We start from the raw sequence: 21,290 nt of genomic DNA, 5'->3' as shown, positions 1-21,290 counted from the left end.
CAAAACTCGTGGTAAGTACGTAGAATGTACGTAGCGGGTACGTCGGAGCTCGGGACGTCTCTTAGCGGCTTGTAACGCTAACGACAGGTACTCAGGAAACGTGGTAAGCTCCTGAGGTTTTTTCAACATGTTGAAAAATGTCCACGAGAGCCCCGAGTACCTACGAGCGGCTATTACCGTAAATCTCCGAGTTCGAATCAGGGGAAAATCGGGAGAACTCTTGAATTACCTCGTACAGTGGGACAGGCCCTTAAGAGCTGTCACTGTTCTCTGTTATTTCCTTGGGTCAATGGAAATTTCTTAAAGATCACTAAATAGATTTGTCCCCTGTAGAATATTTTACTATTTCCCGCTGTTGTATAATTTAGTTTAGATTTAGTTTAGTTTAGAAAGTGTGGCCCGGTGGCGCAGTGGCAGAGTTGCTGCCTGACAGCGCCGGTGAACCGGGTTCGATCCTGACTACGGGTGCTGTCTGTACGGAGTTTGTACGTTCTCCCCGTGACCTGCGTGGGTTTTCTCCGGGATCTCCGGTTTCCTCCCACATTCCAAAGACGTGCATGTTTCTCGGTTAATTGGCTTAGGATAAATGTAAATTGTCCCCTGAGTGCGTGCAGGATAGTGAAAGTGTGTGGAGGTCGCTGGTCGGTGCAGATCAACTACAGATACAGCATGGAAACAGGCTCTTCAGCCCACTGCGCTGACTATCAATCACCTATTCACACTAATTTTCTGCTATCCCACTTTCCCATCCACTCCCTACACTCGGAGGGAGTTTTTTTTATACGGAGGCCACACAAACGGACAAACCCACACGTCTTTGGGCTGTGGGAGAACACCGGAGCACCCGGAGGAAACCCTTAAGGTCACAGTGAGAACGTGCAAACTCCACGCAGACAGCGCCCGAGGTCAGGATCGAACCTGGGTCCCCGGCGCTGCGAGGCAGCGGCGCTAAACTTTGTGCCACTGCGCCGTCCACTGCCCGTGAGGATCCATATTACATCTTTAATATGTTTTCTGCTGCGCCTTACGAGGCATATTTTGTTGGTCTTGAAGGCTGAGAAAGCCTGAGGGGCGGCACGGTGGCACAGTGGCAGAGCTACTGCCTTATGCCCCTGTCCCACTTAGGCGATTTTTTAGGCGACTACAGGCGACTAGGCTGTCGCCACATGGTCGCCGGGGTGTCGCCTGTATGGCCGTGAGTCGTCTCCTCAGTCGCCCAAAGAGTCGTAACGTTTTTCTGGTCGCTGCTGGATTTTGAAATGTTCAAAACTTTTTGGCGACCGTCGGTGACAGTGGGCTTGAAGCCAATGAGCGTAGCTTGTCTTCTCTAGATGTAGTTGCTGTCGTAGGTTGTCGCCAGGATGACGTAGGTTGTCGCCGGTGCTGACTTCGGTGACTACCTACGTCAACCGGTGACAGGTACCGGCGACTGAATTGTCTTACCTTGTCGTAGCCTGTCGCGGGTGGACGTGGGTTGTCGTAGGTGTGGTCGTAATTGGACGTCCTAATGGGTTGCCGGTTGTCGGTAGCTTGCCGTTGCTTGACGTCGACTAGGTGGTAAGTTGTTGTCGACACTGTCTTAGCCATTGTCATAGGGAGGGTCCAGTCGCCATTTTTTTCGGCGTCCTGCTATGACCATGACACTCGCCGGCAGTCGCCGAAAAAAATCGCCTAAGTGGATCAGGCCCATTACAGCGCAGGTTCGATCCAGATTCGATCCTGACTACGGGCGCTGTCTGTAAGGAGTTTGTACGTTCTCCCCGTGACCTGCGTGGGTTTTCACCGAAATCTTCGGTTTCCTCCCACACTCCAAAGACGTACAGGTTTGTAGGTTCACAAAAATGCTGGAGAAACTCAGCGGGTGCAGCAGCATCTATGGAGCGAAGGAGATAGGCAACGTTTCGGGCCGAAACGTTGCCTATCTTCTTCGCTCCATAGATGCTGCTGCACCCGCTGAGTTTCTCCAGCATTTTTGTGTACCTTCGATTTTCCTGCATCTGCAGTTCCTTCTTTAACAGGTTTGTAGGTTAATTGGTTTGGTATAAATGTAAATTGTCCCTAGAGTGTGTAGGATAGTGTTAATGTGCGGGGATCGCTGGTCTGCACGGACTCGGTGGGCCGAAGGGCCTGTTTCCGCGTTGTATCTCTAAAGTAAACTAAACTAAACTAAACAAAGGAACATTTAACATTATTTGAAATGAACAAATAATGTGGATTTGACAAAAATCACACCATGGGTGAAACAACCCAAGTCTGAAGAAGGGTCTCGACCAGAAACGTCACCTATTCCTTTTCTCCTGAGATGCCGCCCGTCCCGCTGAGTTACCCCAGCTTTTTGTGTCTATCTTCGGATTAAACCAGTGTCTGCAGTTTCTCCCGACACAAGTCATTCGCCCTTCTTTTCACCACAACGTAACATCTCCGCAGGCCAAAAGCTGGATTTCTGCTCATGGCCGTAATTGGTGTTAATAATTCACACCAAGTCCTAAGTTTGTGCCAATGGTAACGCTTCTCGCCAGGAAAGATTGAGTAATCTACAGAGAGCTTACATGGAAAGAAAATAATTCTGACAGAGCCTCGTTGAACCAAACCAGTGAGTAGACGGAAGGGAGATAGACAATCGACAACAGACAATAGGTGCAGTAGGCCACTCAGTCCTTCGAGCCAGCACCACCATTCAATGTGATCATGGCTGATCATCCACAATCAGTTACCCCGTTCCTGCTTTTTCCCCATATCCCTTGATTCCATTAGCCCTAAGAGCTAAATCTAACTCACTCTATTGAAAACATCCAGTGAATTGGCCTCCACTGTTTTCTGTGGCAGAGAATTGCACAGATTCACAACTCTCTGGGTGAAAAAGTTGTTCCTCATCTCAGTCCTAAATGGCCTTAGCCCTTATTCTTAAATTGTGACCCCTGGTTCTGGACTCTCTCCAACATGGGGAACATTTTTCCTGCATCGAGCCTGTCCAATCCCTTAAGAATTTTTTATGTTATGGAGAGAGGGCAGGAGAATGGGGTTGAGAGAGAAAGATGTCTGAAGAAAGGTCTTGACCCGAAACTTCGCCTATTTCCTTCGCTCCATAGATGCTGCCTCACCCGCTGAGTTTCTCCAGCATTTTAGTCTACCTTCGATTTTCCAGCATCTGCAGTTCCTTCTTAAACACTTGACTAGTGTGTGTAGGACAGTGTTGATGTGTGGGAATCGCTGGTCGGTGCGGGCTCGGTGGGCCGAAGGGCCTGTTTCTACTCTATATTTCTTAACCTAAACCATTAGAAACATAGAAACATAGAAACATAGAAAATAGGTGCAGGAGGAGGCCATTCGGCCCTTCGAGCCAGCACCGCCATTCATCGTGATCATGGCTGATCGTCCCCTATCAATAACCTGTGCCTGCCTTCTCCCCATATCCCTTGATTCCACTAGCCCCTAGAGCTCTATCTAACTCTCTCTTAAATCCATCCAGTGACTTGGCCTCCACTGCCCTCTGTGGCAGGGAATTCCACAAATTCACAACTCTCTGGGTGAAAAAGTTTTTTCTCACCTCAGTCTTAAGTGACCTCCCCTTTATTCTAAACCATTGAACTGTTGAACTCTTTGGGTCGATGCCATCCCAATGAAAAAAACGGTAAGAGTTTGGATATCCATGTAAAGTTCACACTGTCAGAAGAATCAATCCTTCGTGTTATTGCTGTTAGACAACATGAACCCGTGCAAGAACGTGTTGCGATTATCTTGATTCGGGCGATTGTGTTTAAGTTGGCCGGCAGGAAATCTTGTGATGATGTGCAGCCCTTTTATTAAAGGAAGGAGAACAAACAAAGCAGATGATGTTAATTTGTTGCCATGACAACAGCCGTGCATGACAAAATAGTTGCATCCCTGGCATTTTTAAAAACATCTGCTTTCACAGTCGAACATTTGTCATTTTCTTTTTGATTATACTCTGCAGTCTGTGAATGTAGAACGAGCCTTTGGAAAATATGCAAGGACATTTTTGCAGCTGCTTTCACACGAGACCCAGTGGTGACATAATGAACAGCGAGTGTGGTTTAACCCAGGTTACATTGGCACCGACGGACACTGGAGTAACTCAGCGCACCAGGCGGCTTCTCTGGAGAAATCAGATGGGTGGCATTTCGGGTCGAGAGTCATAGAGCGATGCAGCGTGGAAACAGGCCCAACTTGTCCACATGTCCCAGTTACGCTAGGCCCACCTGCCCGCGTTTGGCCCATTTCCCTCCAAATCTATCCTATCCATGTACCTGTCTAACTGTTTCCTAAACGTTGGGATAGTCTCTGTCTCCACTACCTCCTCTGGCAGCTCGTTCCATACACCCAACACCCTTTATGTGAAACAATTACCTTCAGATTCCTATTAAATCTTTTCCCCTTCACCTTAAACTTATGACTTCTGGTTCCTAATTCACCTACTCTGGGAAAGAGACTGTGCATCTACCCGAACTATTCCTCTCACGATTTTATACACATCTATAAGTTCAAGTGAGTTTATTGTCATGTGTCCCTGTATAGGACAATGAAATTCTTGCTTTGCTTCAGCACACAGAACATAATAGGCATTTAGTACAAAACAGATCAGTGTGTCCATATACCATGATATAAATATATACACACATGAATAAATAAACTGGTAAAGTGCAAATAACAGAAAATGGGTTATTAATAATCAGAGGTACACAAAAATGCTGGAGAAACTCAGCGGGTGCAGCAGCATCTATGGAGCGAAGGAAATAGGCGACGTTTCGGGCCGAAACCCTTCTTCAGACCCTCCCGAAACGTCGCCTATTTCCTTCGCTCCATAGGTGCTGCTGCACCCGCTGAGTTTCTCCAGCATTTTTGTGTACCTTCGATCTTCCAGCATCTGCAGTTCCTTCTTGAACACTATTAATGTTCAGAGTTTTGTCCGAGCCAGGTTTAATAGCCTGACGGCTGTGGGGAAGTAGCTATTCCTGAACCTGGTTGTTACAGTCTTCAGGCTCCTGTACCTTCTACCTGAAGGTAGCGGGGAGATGAGTGTGTGGCCAGGATGGTGTGGGTCTTTGATGATGCTGCCAGTCTTTTTGAGGCAGCGACTGCGATAAACCCCCTCGATGGAAGGAAGGTCAGAGCCGATGATGGACTGGATATAAGATCACCCCTCATACTCCTGCTCTCCAAGCAATAGAGTCCCAGCCTACTCAACCTCTCCCAAGAACTCAGACCCTCTTCAGGCCCATCCTTATTCACCAGAGATGCTGCCTGACCCGCTGAGTTACTCCAGCACTTGGTGTCTATCTTCGGCATCTCCAGTTCCTTTCTACTCACTCCTACATAAGTTGTTGCCATCTGTGTGATCGCAAGGTTTAACCAGGTGAAGGGTGTGTTTTAGATCTAGCTTTAGGTATATTATTATCATGTGTATAGAGGCACGGTGAAGAGTTTAGTTTAGTTCAGAGATACAGCGCGGAAACAGGCCCTTCGTCCCACACCGACCTGCGGTCCCCGGACATTAACACTGTCCCACCCACACAAGGGACAATTTACATTTATACCAAGCCAATTAACCTACAAACCTGTACGTCTTTGGAGTGTGCGGGGAACCCAAAGATCTTGGAAAAAACCCACGCAGGTCAAGGGGAAAACGTACCAACTCCATACAGACAAGCGCCCGTAGTCAGGATCGAACCCGGGTCTCTGGCGCTGTAAGGCAGTAGCTCTACCACTACACCACTGTCTCCCATGCACGATACACAACCAAATCAGATAACATTATAGATAAATACTATCAAGACAAACTCAAGTACAATTCTGGAGTAGTTCTAAAGCACTAGGTCATTAAATATTGCCCTTGCTATTCGAGGGAAGGAAGCAGGAGAAAATAATGAACTTGAGGGCAGCGGTAGAGATGCTGCCTCACAGCGTCAGAGACCTGGGTTCAATCCTGACTACAGGTATTGTCTGTACAGAGTTTGTACGTTCTCCCCGTGACCCCATAGGTTTTCTCCGGGTGCTCCTGTTTCCTCCCACACTCCAAGGACCTACAGGTTTGTAGGTTAATTGGCTTCTGTAAAACAAATTACAATTAAAAAATGCACTATCCTTCACATTAGGGACAGAAAACTGCAGCAAATTGTGGGCACAGCCCTGACCATCACACAAACCAACCTCCCTTCCATTGACTCCATCTACACCTCATGTTGCCTCGCCAATGCCAGCGGTATAATCAAGGATTACTCACATCCTGGCCACTCCCTCTTCCCAATTATCCCATAGGACAAGAGGCATGGAAGTGTCCAGATTCAGGTACAATTTCTTCCCAGCTGTAATCAGGCAACTGAACCATCCTACGACCAACAACTAGAGAGTGGCCCTCAGCAACTATCTACCTCATTGGAGACTGTCAGACTATTTTTACCGGACTTTATCTTGCACTAAACGTTATTCACATTATTCCCTTCATCGTGCATCTGTACACTGTATCTGTTCGATTGTATTCATGTATTGTCTTTCCGCTGACTGGTTAGCACATGGGGAGAAGGCAGGAACGGGGTACTGATTGGGGATGATCAGCCATGATCACATTGAATGGCGGTGCTGGCTTGAATGGCCAAATGGCCTACTCCTGCACCTATTGTCTATTGTCTATTGTCTATTGTCTATTGTCACACAACAAAAGCTTTTCACTGTACCTCGGTACACGTGACAATAAACTAAGCTCAAAACTCAACTCAATTTACACTCTTTATCAAAGCCAATTAACCGAAAAACCTGCAGGTCTTTGGAGTGTGGGAGGAAACCGGAGCACCCGGAGAAAACCCACATGGTCACGGAGAGAACGTACAAACTCCGTACAGCCAGCACCTGTAGTCAGGATTGAACCCGGGTCTCTGGCGCTATGAGGCAGCAACTCTACCGCTGCGCCACCGTGCCGCCCATTTTTAAATTGTATTTTTTTCTTTTAACAATGGAAATTGCTGTGGGAATGATTGATCGATTACCTCGAGGGGAAAGAATCTTTGGAATTCTCTACCTACCAGGGCTGTGAAGTTTGAAGAACATCCAAGCCAGAGATTGATAGGATTTTATACATTCATAGAATCAAGGGGAAAAGGGATTAATATGGGAATGTGGCTATGACGTTAACAATCAGCCAAGTTGGTGCGGCGATTAGTGCAGCTGTCTCTCAGTTCCAGGTCTCCAAGTTCAAGCCTCACTCCCGGTCCTGTTGTGTGGAGTCTGCACATTCTTCCCAATTCCGCAGTTAGACACAAAAAGCTGGAGTAACTCAGCGGGGACAGGCAGCATCTCTGGGGAGAAGGAATGGGTGATGTTTCAGGTCGAGACCCTTCCTCACCCATTTTTTCTCTCCAGAGATGCTGCCTGTCCCGGTGAGGTACTCCAGCTTTTTGTGTCTATCTTTGGTTTATACCAGCATCTGCAGTTCCTTCCTACACTTTCTAATTCCACGTTAGTTTTCCTTGGGTGATCCAGTTTCCTCCCACATCCCAAAGACACGTCGGATGTTCGATTCCTGACAACCCAGCGGTTTCGTTTAGTTTAAGTCATAAGTAATAGGAGTAGAATTAGGCCATTCAGCCCATCAAGTCTACTCCGCCATTCAATCATGGCTGATCTATCTCTCCCCCCTAACCCCATTCTCCTGCCTTCCCCCCATAAACCCTGACACTCGTACTAATCAAGAATCTATCTATCTCTGCCTTAAATATATCCACTGACTTGGCCTCCACCGCCTTCTGTGGCTAAGAATTCCACAGATTCACCACCCTCTGACTAAATAAATTTCTTCTCATCTCCTTCCTAAAGGTACGTCCATTAATTCTGAGGCTATGACTCTCCCATGGGTGGAAACATCCTCTCCACATCCACTCTATCCAAGACTCTATCCAAGTTTAGTTTAGAGATATTGCATGGGCATAGTTAGACACAAAATGCTGGAGAAACTTAGCGGGTGAGGCAGCATCTATCGAGAGAAGGAATGGGCGACGTTTCGGGTCAAGACCCTTCTTCAGACTGATGTCAGGGGAGGGGGTGGGACAAAGATAGAATGTATGCGGAGACAGTAAGACTAGTGGGAGAACTGGGAAGGGGAAGGGGATGCAGAGAGAAAGCAAGGGCTATCTGAAGTTAGAGAAATCAATGTTCATACTGCTGGGGTGTAAACTACCCAAGCAAAATATGAGGTACTGTTCCTCTATGGACATAGGTCCTTCGGCCCACCAAGTCCGCGCCAATCATCGATCGATAAACAGTGCTGGAGAACCTCAGTAGGTCAGGCAGCATCTCCGGGGAAGAGGAATAGGAGATGTTTCCAGGATCTGGTTCTGAAATATATGCTCCTAGAAAATATATCTATCATTTATTTTAAAGTTAATATCCAGGTAATTTTAATGCCAGTGATTGCATTCTGCACAGTCCCATATATTTCAATAGGGCAGCATAGTGTGGTTCTCAGTCCAGCTCTTATGGTTCTGTCATGGGGCATAGCTTTGTATCCATGTATTGCCATTGCACAATAGTTATCTGGGTGGTGGGTGTATGGAACGAGCTGCCAGAGGAGGTAGTTGAGGCTGGGACCATCCCAACGTTTAAGAAGCAGTTAGACAGGTACATGGGTAGGACAGGTTTGGAGGGATATCTTCTCCGTGGATTGTCACCTTGTCGTGGTGGAGAAGCTTGTGTGGTCCTGAGATCCTGAGAGCGATGCTGTCTGGAGCTATGCTCCTGGTAGGGCCACCCATGGCGGTAAGTTCGAGGGGGAGGTCCCTGACAAAGAGCAATCGAACCAAGACCTCAACGGTGGAACAGGCGGAGGACGATGGCCGACCTTAGTGGAGCGTCACAACGGCTGGGAAGGCGGATGAAGGCTGCAGCAGAAAAGGGTCTCCGGTCGTCTTGGACTCCGTGCCACTGGATCCTGACCCAGATCTGTCAAGGACGGTGGGGTGGCTGTCTGTGCACCAGTCTCCCCACGTTAAACAAAGTCACGCACAGGCGTCCTCCAACCCTGGAGACACCCATGGTCAGCCATAATTGAGGGCGGGGCCTAAGAAGGAGGGATATGGACCAAACGTAGGCAGGTGGGACTAGTGTAGCTGGGATATGTTGGCCCGTGTGGGCAAGTTGGGCTGAAGGGCATGTTTCCACACTGTGGCTCTATCAGCTTAATAGTGTACAATGCGGGTGGCACGGTGGCGCAGCGGTAGAGCTACTGCCTTACATCGCCAGAGACCCGGGTTTGATCCTGACTACGGGCGCTGTCTGTACGGAGTTTGTACGTTCTCCCCGTGACCTGCGTGGGTTTTTATGCGATATCTTCGGTTATCATCCACACTGCTGGTTTGTAGGTTTAGTGGCTTGGTATAAATATTAATTGTCCCTAGTGTGTGTAGGATAGTCTTAGTGTGCGGAGATCATTGGTCGGCGTGGACTCGGTGGGCTTCTGTATCTCTAAAATAAACTAAACTAAACTCCTACCATATTACTAAAAGACTATGCTGAACAATATCCATGTGGTTTCCGAGCCAGTAACGTTCGATTAAGGATAGTTCGAGGGTCCCCGATGTGGTAGTTCGTAATTCAGGACTGCTCTCTCCTAGCACAACCAGAGAGCAGTGCTGAACTACTATCTATCTCATTGATGACCCTCGACTATCTTTGATCAGACTTTACTGGCTTTACCTTGCACTAACCCTTATTAACTTATTATGTATCTGTACACTGCAAATAGCTCGATTGTAATCAAGGTGGAGAGAGTCAAAAACTTCAAATTCCTGGGCGTGCATATTTCCGAAGATCTTTCCTGGACCCAGCACACTGATGCAATTCAATTCAATTCAACTTTAATGTCATTGCACAAATACTAAGTATGGGTACAACGAAATGCAGATGCAATCATAAAGTAAGCACATCAATGCCTCTACTTCCTGAGAAGATTATGGAGATTCGGGTATGTGAGCGAGGATTCTCTTGAACCTCTACAGGTGCACAGTAGAGAGCATGCTGACTGGTTGCATCGTGGCTTGGTTCACCAATTCGAACACCCAGGGGCAGAGAAGACTGCAAAAAGTGGTGAACAGTGACCGGTCCATCACCGGCTCCGACCTCCCCACCGTCGAAGGGATCTATCGGGGTCGCTGCCTCAAAAAGGCAGCCAACATCACCAGAGACACACACCATCCTGGCCACGCTCTCATTTCACCCCTGCCATCGGGAAAAAGGTACAGGAGCCTGAAAACTGTAACGTCCAGGTTCAGGAACAGCTTCTTCCCTACAGCCATCAGGCTATTAAACACTACAACAAATAAGCTCTGAACTACAATAGACTATTTTTTATTATTTTTATTATTGCAATACTATTGTTGGTTTTTGTGTGTACGTATGTGTGCGTATATAATATATGTATATACACACACATATATATACACACATATATATATAATGGAAAAAACCATTGGATGTGAAGAATTTTTAATGCATTGTTAGAATGAAGATAGACACAAAAAGCTGGAGTAACTCAGCGGGACAGGCAGCATCTCTGGAGAGAAGGAATGAGTGACGTTTCGGGTCGAGACCCTTCTTCAGACTGATGTCAGGGGAAGGGTCGGGACAAAGACAGAATGTAGTCGGAGACAGTAAGACTGGTGGGAGAACTGGGAAGGGGAAGGGGATGGAGAGAGAAAGCAAGGGCTATCTGAAGTTAGATGTGCACTTGTGAGTATGTGTATATATACACACACTGAACGTTTTTCTTTTACCGTTTATAACATTGTTTACTGTGTACTATGTTTACATATTCTGTTGTGCTGCTGCAAGTCAGAATTTCATTGTTCTATCTGGGACACATGACACTCTTGTCTCTCTCTTGACCCATTGTGTTTCCGCTGGCTGTTTATAACATGGCAAAACCTTTTCATTGTAGCTCGGTACACGTGACAATAAACTACTGAAGAATGAATAATTGGTCAATGTTTCGGGTGGTAACATTTATCAGAAGTCTGAAGCTGCTATTTTAGTTTTAGAGGTACAGCATGGAAACAGGCCCTTCAGCCCACCGATTCCATGCCGCCCATCGATCACCCATTCACTCTAGTTCTCAAAGGGTCTTGACCCGTAACATTATCTGTCCACGTTCTCCAGAGATGCTGCCTGACCCTCCAGCACTTTGTGTCCAGCATCTGCATACATCAGTCTGAAGAAGGGTTTCAGCCCGAAATGTTGCCAATTTCCTTCGCTCCATAGATGCTGCTGAACCCGCTGAGTTTCTCCAGCACTTTTGTCTACCTTCGATTTTCCAGCATCTGCAGTTCCTTCTTAAACACATCTGCAGTTCTTTGTTTCTACACTATAGTTCTACGTTAACCCACTCTCACGTCCACTCCCACAACACAGAGGCAAATTAACCCTGAAATTTGCACGTCTTTGGGGTGTGGGAAGAAACCGGAGCACCCGGATGAAACGCACGCGGTTACAGGAGAATGTGTAAACTCATCACAGACAGCACCCGAGGTCAGGATCGAACTGTGTGACAAAATAGACTTCCTGTTGGCAATAATTTATACTTTATAACAAGAGGAGTCGAATATAGGAGCAAAGAGGTCCTTCTGCAGTTGTACAGTGCCCTAGTGAGACCACACCTGGAGTATTGTGTGCAGTTTTGATCTCCTAATTTGAGGAAGGACATTCTTGCTATTGAGGGAGTGCAGCGTAGGTTTACAAGGTTAATTCCCGGGATGGTGGGACTGTCATATGCTGAGAGAATGGAGCCAGCTGGGCTTGTATACTCTGGAGTTTAGAAGGATGAGAGGAGATCTCATTGAATCATATGAGGTTGTTAAGGGTTTGGACACGCTAGAGGCAGGAAACATGTTCCCGAACCATCCCGAGTCCAGAACCAGGGGCCACAGTTTGAGAATAAGGAGTAAGCCATTTTGAACAGAGACAAGGAAACACTTTTTCTCACAGAGAGTGGTGAGTCTGTGGAATTCTCTGCCTCAGAGGGCGGTGGAGGCCGGTTCTCTGGATACTTTCAAGAGAGAGCTGGATAGGGCTCTTAAAAATAGCGGAGTCAGGGGATATGGGGAGAAGGCAGGAACGGGGTACTGATTGGGGATGATCAGGCGTGATCACATTGAATGGCGGTGCTGGCTCGAAGGGCCGAATGGCCTACTCCTGCATCTATTGTCTATTGTCTATAATTTCCAACTTCAGAAGACAACATAAAAGCTGCCAATTGAGCAATCTCTCGCCAATAATCAAAGGGAATAAGGATAATGCTGCAACTGAATATAATACGTTTGGCTTTAATAATTCTGCCGTGATTATGAAGAGAATATTTCAATCAATTAAAGCACATCAATAAGAGGGCAAACATTCAATTCTTCTCAGATTAGTTAATCTAATTCCATAGTGGCAAGGTGGCGCAGCGGTAGAGTTGCTGCCTTACAGCGCCAGAGACCCGGGTTCGATCCTGACTACGGGTGCTCTTTGTACGGAGTTTGTACGTTCTCCCCGCGTGGGTTTTCTACGAGATCTTCGGTTTCCTCCCACACTCCAAAGACGTGCAGCTCTGTGGGTTAATTGGTTTGAAGGAAATGTAAATTGTCCCTAGTGTGCATAGGATGATGTTAATGTGCGGGGGATCGCTGGTTGGTGCAGACTCGGTGGGCCGAAGGGCCTGTTTCCACGCTGTATCTCTAAACTAAACTAAACTAAATCTCTGCAGCCCAGAGACCCGGGTTTGATCCTGACCTCGGGTGCTGTCTGTGTGGAGTTTGCACGTTGTCCCTTTGACCACGTGGGTTTCCCACAAACATCCCAAAGATGAGCAAGTTGGCCTCCATGAACTTGAATGCGAGCTAGCATAGAGTTAATTTGAGCGGGTGATCGATGGTCGGCATGGACTCTGTGGGCCGAAGGTCCTGTTTCCATGCTGTGCCTCTAAACTAAACTAGTCCTTGAAACTATTTCACATCATGGTTTCTAACGAATCTGGTTGTTAACATTCTTATCTTAAACGAAGGAAAGGGCTTAAGATAAATAACGACATGCCCGCAAACTGATAACCTTTGTAGAGTTTCAGGATTAGTGCTTCTTTGTAAATACCAAATCAGTTTCTAATTATTTTTTTTGTGTGTAACCAAGTGTCTTGAAGTTATTTCTATGTCACGGGTACTGACCTCCCCATCATCGAAGGGATTGACAGGAGTCGCTGCCTCAAAATGGCCGCCAGCATCATCAGAGACCCACACCACCATGGCCACGCTCTCATTTCACCCCTGCCATCGGGAAGAAGGTACAGGAGCCTGAAAACTGTAACGTCCAGGTTCAGGAACAGCTTCTTCCCTACAGCCATCAGGCTATTAAACACTACAACCTCCAAATAAATTCTGAACTACATATTATTGCTATTATTACACTATTATTGTTTGTTTTTAATGTGCACGCGTGTGTGAGTGTGAGTGTGAGTGTGTGTGTGTGAGTGTGTGTGTGTGTGTGAGTGTGTGTGTGTGTGTGTGTGTGTGTGTGTGTGTGTGTGTGTGTGTGTGTGTGTGTGTTATAAGGCCATAAGACCACACCTGGAGTATTGTGTGCAGTTTTGGTCCCCTAATTTGAGGGAGTGCAGCGTAGGTTTACAAGGTTAATTCCTGGGATGCCGGGACTGTCATATGCTGAGAAAATGGAGCGGCTGGCTTGTATACTCTGGAGTTTAGAAGGATGAGAGGAGATCTTTTTGAAACATATAAGATTATTAAGGGGATTGGACACGCCAGAGGCAGGAAACATGTTCTCTGGAGGAGTCCAGAACCAGGGGCCACAGTTTAAGATAAGGGGTAAGCCATTTAGAACGGAGACGAGGAAACATTTTTTCACACAGAGAGTTGTGAGTCTGTGGAATTCTCTGCCTCAGAGGCCGGTTCTCTGGATGCTTTCAAGAGAGAGCTAGATGGGGCTCCTAAAGATAGCGGAGTCAGGGGATATGGGAAGAAGGCAGGAACGGGGTACTGATTGGGGATAATCAGCCATGATCACATTGAATGGCGGTGCTGGCTCGAAGGGCTGAATGACCTACTCCTGCACCTATTGTCTATAAGGTCATAAGTGTTAGGAGCAGAATTATCCCATTTGGCCCATCAAGTCTTCACCGCCATTCAAATCATGGCTGATCTACCTCTCCCTCCCAACCCCATTCTCCTGCCTTCTCCCCATAACCCCTGACATCCGTACTAATAAACATATATGTATATAAACACAAACAGGTAGAAGGATGAGAGGGACCTCATTGAAACTGAATGAAACTGAATAATGAAAGGCATAGATAGAGTGGATGTGGGAAGAATGTTGCCACTGGTGGGAGAGTCTCGGTCCAGAGGTCATAGCCTCAGAATTAAAGGGCGCTCTTTTAGAAAGGAGGTGAGGAGGAACTTCTTTAGTCAGAGGGTAGTTAATCTGTGGAACTCATTGCCATAGAGGGTTGTGGAGGCCAAGTCAGTGGATATTTTTAAGGCAGAGATCGACAAATTCTTGATTGGAACGGGTGTCAAGGGTTATGGGGATCAGCCATGATTGAATGGCGGAGTAGCCGAATGGGTCAATGAGGTCCCCCCTCAACCTTCTAAACTCCAGCGAGTAGAGGCCCAGTGCTTTCAAAACGCAGGTATCTCGGCCTCTCGTAGCAACAGCTGGGAGAATAAGCATTTTGAGGTTAAATGATGAGGTGCTGAAAAGCAGAAGCAAGGAACTGCTGATGCTGGTTATTACAAGGTAGAAACAAGGAACTGCAGAGGCTGGTTTTGCGACCAGAGAGAGGGAAGCTCTTAAAAGACACGAAGACGAAAAAGGCAGAGGAAGGGAATAATATAGCCGGCAGTAAAATCTTGGGGCTTCTAAGTTGAAAATGTAAAACACAATAAACATTTAAGATGGGGTGGAAGATTGCAACCATCAAATAAGCACAATCAAATAAGATCAAATAGAACAAGTTGTCCTACAACTTTAGGCGTATGCACGCCATACGCAGAAGAAGGAGAAGAACATTTAAGGTAGACACAAAAAGCTGGAGTAACTCAGCGGGTCAAGCAGCATCTCTGGAGAGAAGGAATGGGTGACGTTTCGGGTCGAGACCCTTCTTCAGACTCATTCCTCCTCTACAGGGACGCTGCCTGTCCCGCTGAGTTACTCCAGCACTTTGTGTCCATCTGCAGTTCCTTCCTTTTTATCCTTATTAGAATGAGAAACTATACTTGCTTTGTGCTTTCCTCTTCTCATCAGAGAATGAGGGCGGGGGAGAGGGGGGGGGGGGGGCGCAGAGATCAAAAGGAGACCCTGCAGGGAGGGGCCTGAAGTCTGAGGAAGGGTCTCGACCTAAAACGTCACCTATTCCTTTTCTCTAGAGATGCTGCCTGACCCGCTGAGCTACTCCAGCATCTCGTGTCCATGCCCAAGAGAGACCTAGATAGGGCTTAAAAATAGCGGAGTCAGGGGATATGGGGAGAAGGCAGGAACGGGGTACTGATTGGGGATGATCAGCCAAGATCACTTTGAATGGCGGTGCTGGCTCGAAGGGCCGAATGGCCTACTCCTGCACCTATTGTCTATTGTCTATTCTATGTTCTGTTCTTTCAGTCCTTCCTACAAATTACGCAGTAGAGGTTAGATCTACTTTAGGAGAAGTGTTTGCTATGTAACTGCAGATAATTCCTAATGTCCTCCATACCAGTCAGGTGGCACTTCAAAGGAAGCTGAACACAAAACCTTGCCATGTCTTTAGACGAATACATCTACCTTTATTTCAAAATGGACAGTAACTGGGACACCTGCTTGCTGTGTCCCCGGGAGGGTCTTTTAAATGTAATAACAGGCTTTGCGGTCTGTTTTGTTGAATAACCTATCATTACTGGCCAACGTACTGAAAGCTTGGCTCATTGCTGTGCGCGGTATTTGATGAGTTTTACAGCCCCAGTCTCTCCATCCACAGACTCTGTGATCTTCTGCAAGCAACCTACAGCAGAGCGATTTTGCCTTCAGTTTAGTTTGGAGATACAGCGCGGAAACAGGCCCCACCGTGTCCGCGCCGACCGGCGATCCCCCGCACTTTAGCGCTATCCTACGCTCGCTAGGGACGATTTACAATTTTTTTTTACCCGAGGCCAATCAGCCTACAAACCCGCACGTCTTTGGAGCGTGGGAGGAAACCGGAGCACCGGGGTGGGGGAAAACCCACGCGGGTCACGGGGAGAACGTACAAACTCCATGCAGACAGCACCCATAGTCAGGATCGAACCCGGGTCTCTGGCACAGTAGGGCAGCAACTCTATACTGCTGCACCACCGTGCCACCCATGGAGTCTTAACCCTTTATGAGAGTGTTGGTGAAGGGGGGGGGTGTGATGGGGAAGGTGAGGGGGGGGGGGAGATGGGGAGGGGGTGGTGAGGATGGGGGGGGGTGGGGAAGGGGAGGGGAAGCGGGGAAGGTGAGCGGGGGGTGGGGAAGGGGAAGGCGGGTGCTGAGGGAGGGAGGGTGGGGATGGGGAAGGGGTAGGGTAGGAGAGGGGTGGGTTAGGTGAGGGGTGGGGAAGGTGAAGGGTGGGGAAGGTGAAGGGTGGGGAAGGCGATGGGAGTGGGGGTGGGGGAGGGGGTGGTGGGGAAGATGAGGGGGGGTGGTGGGGAAGGTGAGGAAGGGGTGGTGGGGAAGGGGAGGGGTGGTGGTGAGGGGGGGTGGTGGGGAAGGGGAATGGCGGGGATGGGGAAGGTGAAGGGTGGGGAAGGTGAAGGGGGTGGGGGTGGGGGAGGGGGTGGTGGGGAAGGTGAGGGGGGGTGGCGGGGATGGGGAAGGGAAATGGTGAGGGAGGGGGTGGTGCGGAAGGGGGAGAGAGGTGGTGGGGAAGGTGAGGGGGGGGGGGTGGGGTGGTGGTGAGTGGTGTGAGGTGGAGAACTGTGTCATCTTGATATAAAGCAGGGGGATTTACCTCGGAAAATAACTTTGAAGATCATGCCGTACAAAATAACAAACGGTTGCATCTATTGTGAGGAGGTTAATGCCAGTAAGTAACCCTTCAGCTTATATTATTAAAAGCATTTAGGCGAAAGCAAAACACAGTTGATCTTGTCATATTTAGTGACGTGGAATGGATGTTCCCTTTGTACCCAGAGGGTAAGCCTGGTCTTTCAAACATGGACATCTAAGGGCCTGTGGTGTAACTTTAAGAAGTCTATTTTGACACAGACCATCAGAAGAACAAAGAAGGGCTCGAGTCATTTGGACAGTGGGAAGGGTGAGTAGTTATTAGGTCCTGATGTGATTCGACAGACTACTTAAAGTCTGTTTCCCTTTGAATTGTGACAGTATAATTGTTTGAAGGATATAATCTTGTTCCCATTTCACCCCGGGCAAGGGAAACTAAACTTTCATTAGACCGAAAGGGTGTGTTGGGGAAAAAAAAAACTATCTTGGCGATATTCATGATTTAAGTTTGTTTAGTTTAGTTGAGTCTAGTTTAGAGATACAGCGCAGAAACAGGCCCTTCGGCCCACCGAGTGTGTCAGTGTGCGGGGGTCGCAGGTCGGCGCGGACTCGGTGGGCCGCAGAGCCTGTTTCCACGCTGCATCTCTAAACTGGACTAAACAAAATTAAATAAGAAGTATATTTCCACAGTTGCCTTTTTATCTATGTGACAGCCAGTCCATTAACTGCAAGTTTTAGTTTAAAGATGCAGCATTAGGCCCGCCGGGTCTGCGCCGACCAGCGATCCCCGCACACTAACACTATCCTTCACACCCCAGGGTCAAATGGTCCTGGGACTTATGTGAACTTGTGAACTTATAATCAACCAAATTAGTTTGACATACTCACTGTATCAATAAAGTTTAATTTAATTTAGGGATACGGCAGGGAAACAAGCCCTACGGCCCACCGAGTCCACGCCGACCAGCGATCCCCGCACACTAACACCGTCCTACACAGACTAGGGACAATTTATAATAATACCTAGCCAATCAACCTACAAACCGGTACGTCTTTGGAGTGTGGGAGGAAACTGGAGAACCCGGAGAAAACCCACGCCGGTCCTGGAGACACCATACAAACTCCGTACAGACAGCACCCGTGGTCAGGATTGAACCCGGGGCTCTGGCGCAGTGAGGCAGCAACTCTACCGCTGCGTTATCTTGTTGGCTTCATATAATTTATAAATTCAGGCCTACTACAGTGTCCTGTACATGGGAACAGTTACATCTTTTCTCTCAGTAAGTTGCCGCTCACTTTCCCCAATACAATGAATAATCTGTCTGTGGAGGCCAAGTCAATGGATATTTTTAAGAGATTCTTGGAGATTAACAAATTCTTGATTAGTATGGGTGTCAGGGGTTATGGAGAGAAGGCAAGAGAATGGGGTTGAAAGTGAAACTTAGATCAGCCATGATTGAATGGTGGAGTAGACTCGATGGCCTAACTCTGCTCCTAAAATTTATGAACTTATAATTAACCAAATGAGTTTGACGCATCAATGTAGTTTAGTTTAGTTTAGAGATACAGCGCGGAAACAGGCTCTTCGGCCCACCGAGTGAGTCCGTGCCGACCAGCGATCCCCGCACACTAACACTATTCTACACACACTAGGGACAATTTAGTGTTAGTGTACGGGGTGATCGCTGATCGCACGGACTCGGTGAGCCGAAGGGCCTGTTTCCATGATGTATCTCGAAAGTTTTAAGTCCAAAGTATAGAAAAGGCTTGTCAACTCAGTGCAAAATCAATTAAAAGCTTCTGTTTTTAAGCAGGAACAAACCTTAGGCTGAAATGCGTCCAGTTTATCATCAACGATGTACTCCAACTGAAGGCTTGATTAATCTGCTTTATTCTGCACTTAATTGCTAATTTAACTGCTCTAATCAATGCATACTTTGAAACAAAAAAAAAATCGATGATTCAATGCTTTAGTCAATAAGAGATGCTGCAACAAGGATATTATCTGAAATTATGCAGTATGGTCACCACCTTCATATGGAAACAAAGATAAAATGGTGGAGTAACTCAGCAGGTCAAGCAGAATCTCTGGAGAACCAGGATAGGCGACATTTCGGGTCACGACCCTTCCTCAGTTCCATGTTCTCCAGAAATGCTGCCTGGCCCATTGAGTTACTCCAGCACTTTGTGTCTTCTCTTGCAAACCAACATCTGCAGTTCCTTGTTTCAAGGTCATTTGGTCCGTTGGGTCAGTGGTAGCTCTTTGATGAAACCGCCAAAGAATTCTCCCATTTAGAGATGTTTAGTTTAGTTTAGTTTAGTTTAGTTTAGAGATGCAGCGCAGAAACAGGTCCTTCCCCGCATATTAACACTATTCCACACACTGGGGACAATTTGCAATTTTACCAAAGCCAATTAACGTATAAACCTGTATGTCTTTGGAGTGTGGGAGGAAATGGGAGCACCCGGAGAAAACCCAGGCAGGTCACGGGGAGAACGCACAAACTCCGTACAGACAGCACCCTTAGTCAGGATCAAACCTGGGTCTCTGGTGCTGTAAGGCAGCAACTCTACCGCTGCGCCAACGTACCATCCTGCGTTCAGAGATACAGCTAAGGAAACAGGCCCTTCGGCCCACCGAGTCCATGCCAACCATCGATCAAACGTTTACATGTTATCCCACTTCCTCACCCACTCAGTACACACTCAAGCCATTGTACAGAAGGCCAATTAACCTACAAAGCCGCACGTCTTTGGGATGAATGCAGGAATACCTGCAAGAAACCATTGGATGTGAAGAATTTTAAATGCATTGTTAGAATGGAGATAGACACAAAAAGCTGGAGAAACTCAGCGGGACAGGCAGCATCTCTGGAGCGAAGGAATGGGTGACGTTTTGGATTGAGACCCTTCTTCAGGCTGAGAGTCAGGGGAGAGAGAGACAAAGGATATGGAAGGGTAAGGTGTGAAAATGACAGGTCAAAACAGACGCTGGTCAAGGAAATGTAGAATGGTTCATTTAGACAATAGACAATAGACAATAGATGCAGGTGTAGGCCATTTGGCCCTTTGAGCCAGCACCGCCATTCAATGTGATCATGGCTGATCATCCCCAATCAGTACCCCGTTCCTGTCTTCTCCCCATATCCCCTGACTCCACTATTTTTAAGAGCCCTATCTAGCTCTCTCTTGAAAGCATCCAGAGAACCGGCCTCCACTGCCCTCTGAGGCAGAGAATTCCACAGACTCACCACTCTCTGTGAGAAAAAGTGTTTCCTCGTCTCCGTTCTAAATGGCTTACTCCTTATTCTTAAACTGTGGCCGCTGGTTCTGGACTCCCCCAACATCGGGAACATGTTTCCTGCCTTTAGCGTGTCCAAACCCTTAATAATCTTATATGTTTCAATAAGATACCTTCTCATCCTTCTAAACTCCAGAGTATACAAGCCCAGCTGCTCCATTCTCTCAGCATATGTACAAACTCCGTACAGACAGCGTCCCGCCATCCCGGGAATTAACCTTGTAAACCTACGCTGCTCTCCCTCAATAGCAAGAATGTCCTTCCTCAAATTAGGGGACCAAAACTGCACACAATACTCCAGGTGTGGTCTCAGTAGGGCACTGTACAACTGCAGAAGGACCTCTTTGCTCCTATATTCGATTTGTTTAAGAAGGGACTGCAGATGCTGATTCAGTCTGATTCAGTCTTGATCAGTCTGAAGAAGGGTCTTGACCCGAAACGTTGCCTATTTCCTTCGCTCCATAGATGCTGGCTCACCCGCTGAGTTTCTCCAGCACTTTTGTCTACCTGGTTCAATGGTTCATTGTTAGCTGAGGGGAAGCTGACAACGAGGCATACAATCTGTAAAATTTAATCAGGAGGACAAACTAGTCTGAGAACTAGGATGGGGGAGGGTGGAGAGAGAAAGGGAAAGCAAGGGTTACTTAAAATTCCTTCCCTCCAGAGATGCTGTCTGACCTGCTGAGTTATTCCAGCGTTTTGTGACTATCTTCAGTGTAAACCTGCGGTTCCTTCCTACACATTTTTAGAATGACAATGGCTTATCTGTAATTTAGATGTCCAAGCACTTGCATACAATCAGTGGGGTTGCAAGTATATCCATAATAGAACTGCCAGCAGCCTTCCTAATGGCTCAGCTTTTAACTCAGTGGCAGCCAGCTTTGCACGCTAAAACTAATTGCCCAATTATATTTTAATCTGAGAAGTTTATTTCAATACCAGATATTTTATGTTAAGTTTAGTTTAGAGATACAGTGCGGCAACAGGCCCTTCTGCCCACCGAGTC

Source organism: Amblyraja radiata, chromosome 4 (genome assembly GCF_010909765.2).
Source record: "Amblyraja radiata isolate CabotCenter1 chromosome 4, sAmbRad1.1.pri, whole genome shotgun sequence".
NCBI classification, from domain to species: domain Eukaryota; kingdom Metazoa; phylum Chordata; class Chondrichthyes; order Rajiformes; family Rajidae; genus Amblyraja; species Amblyraja radiata.
Note: the sequence above shows the minus strand (reverse complement) of the source record.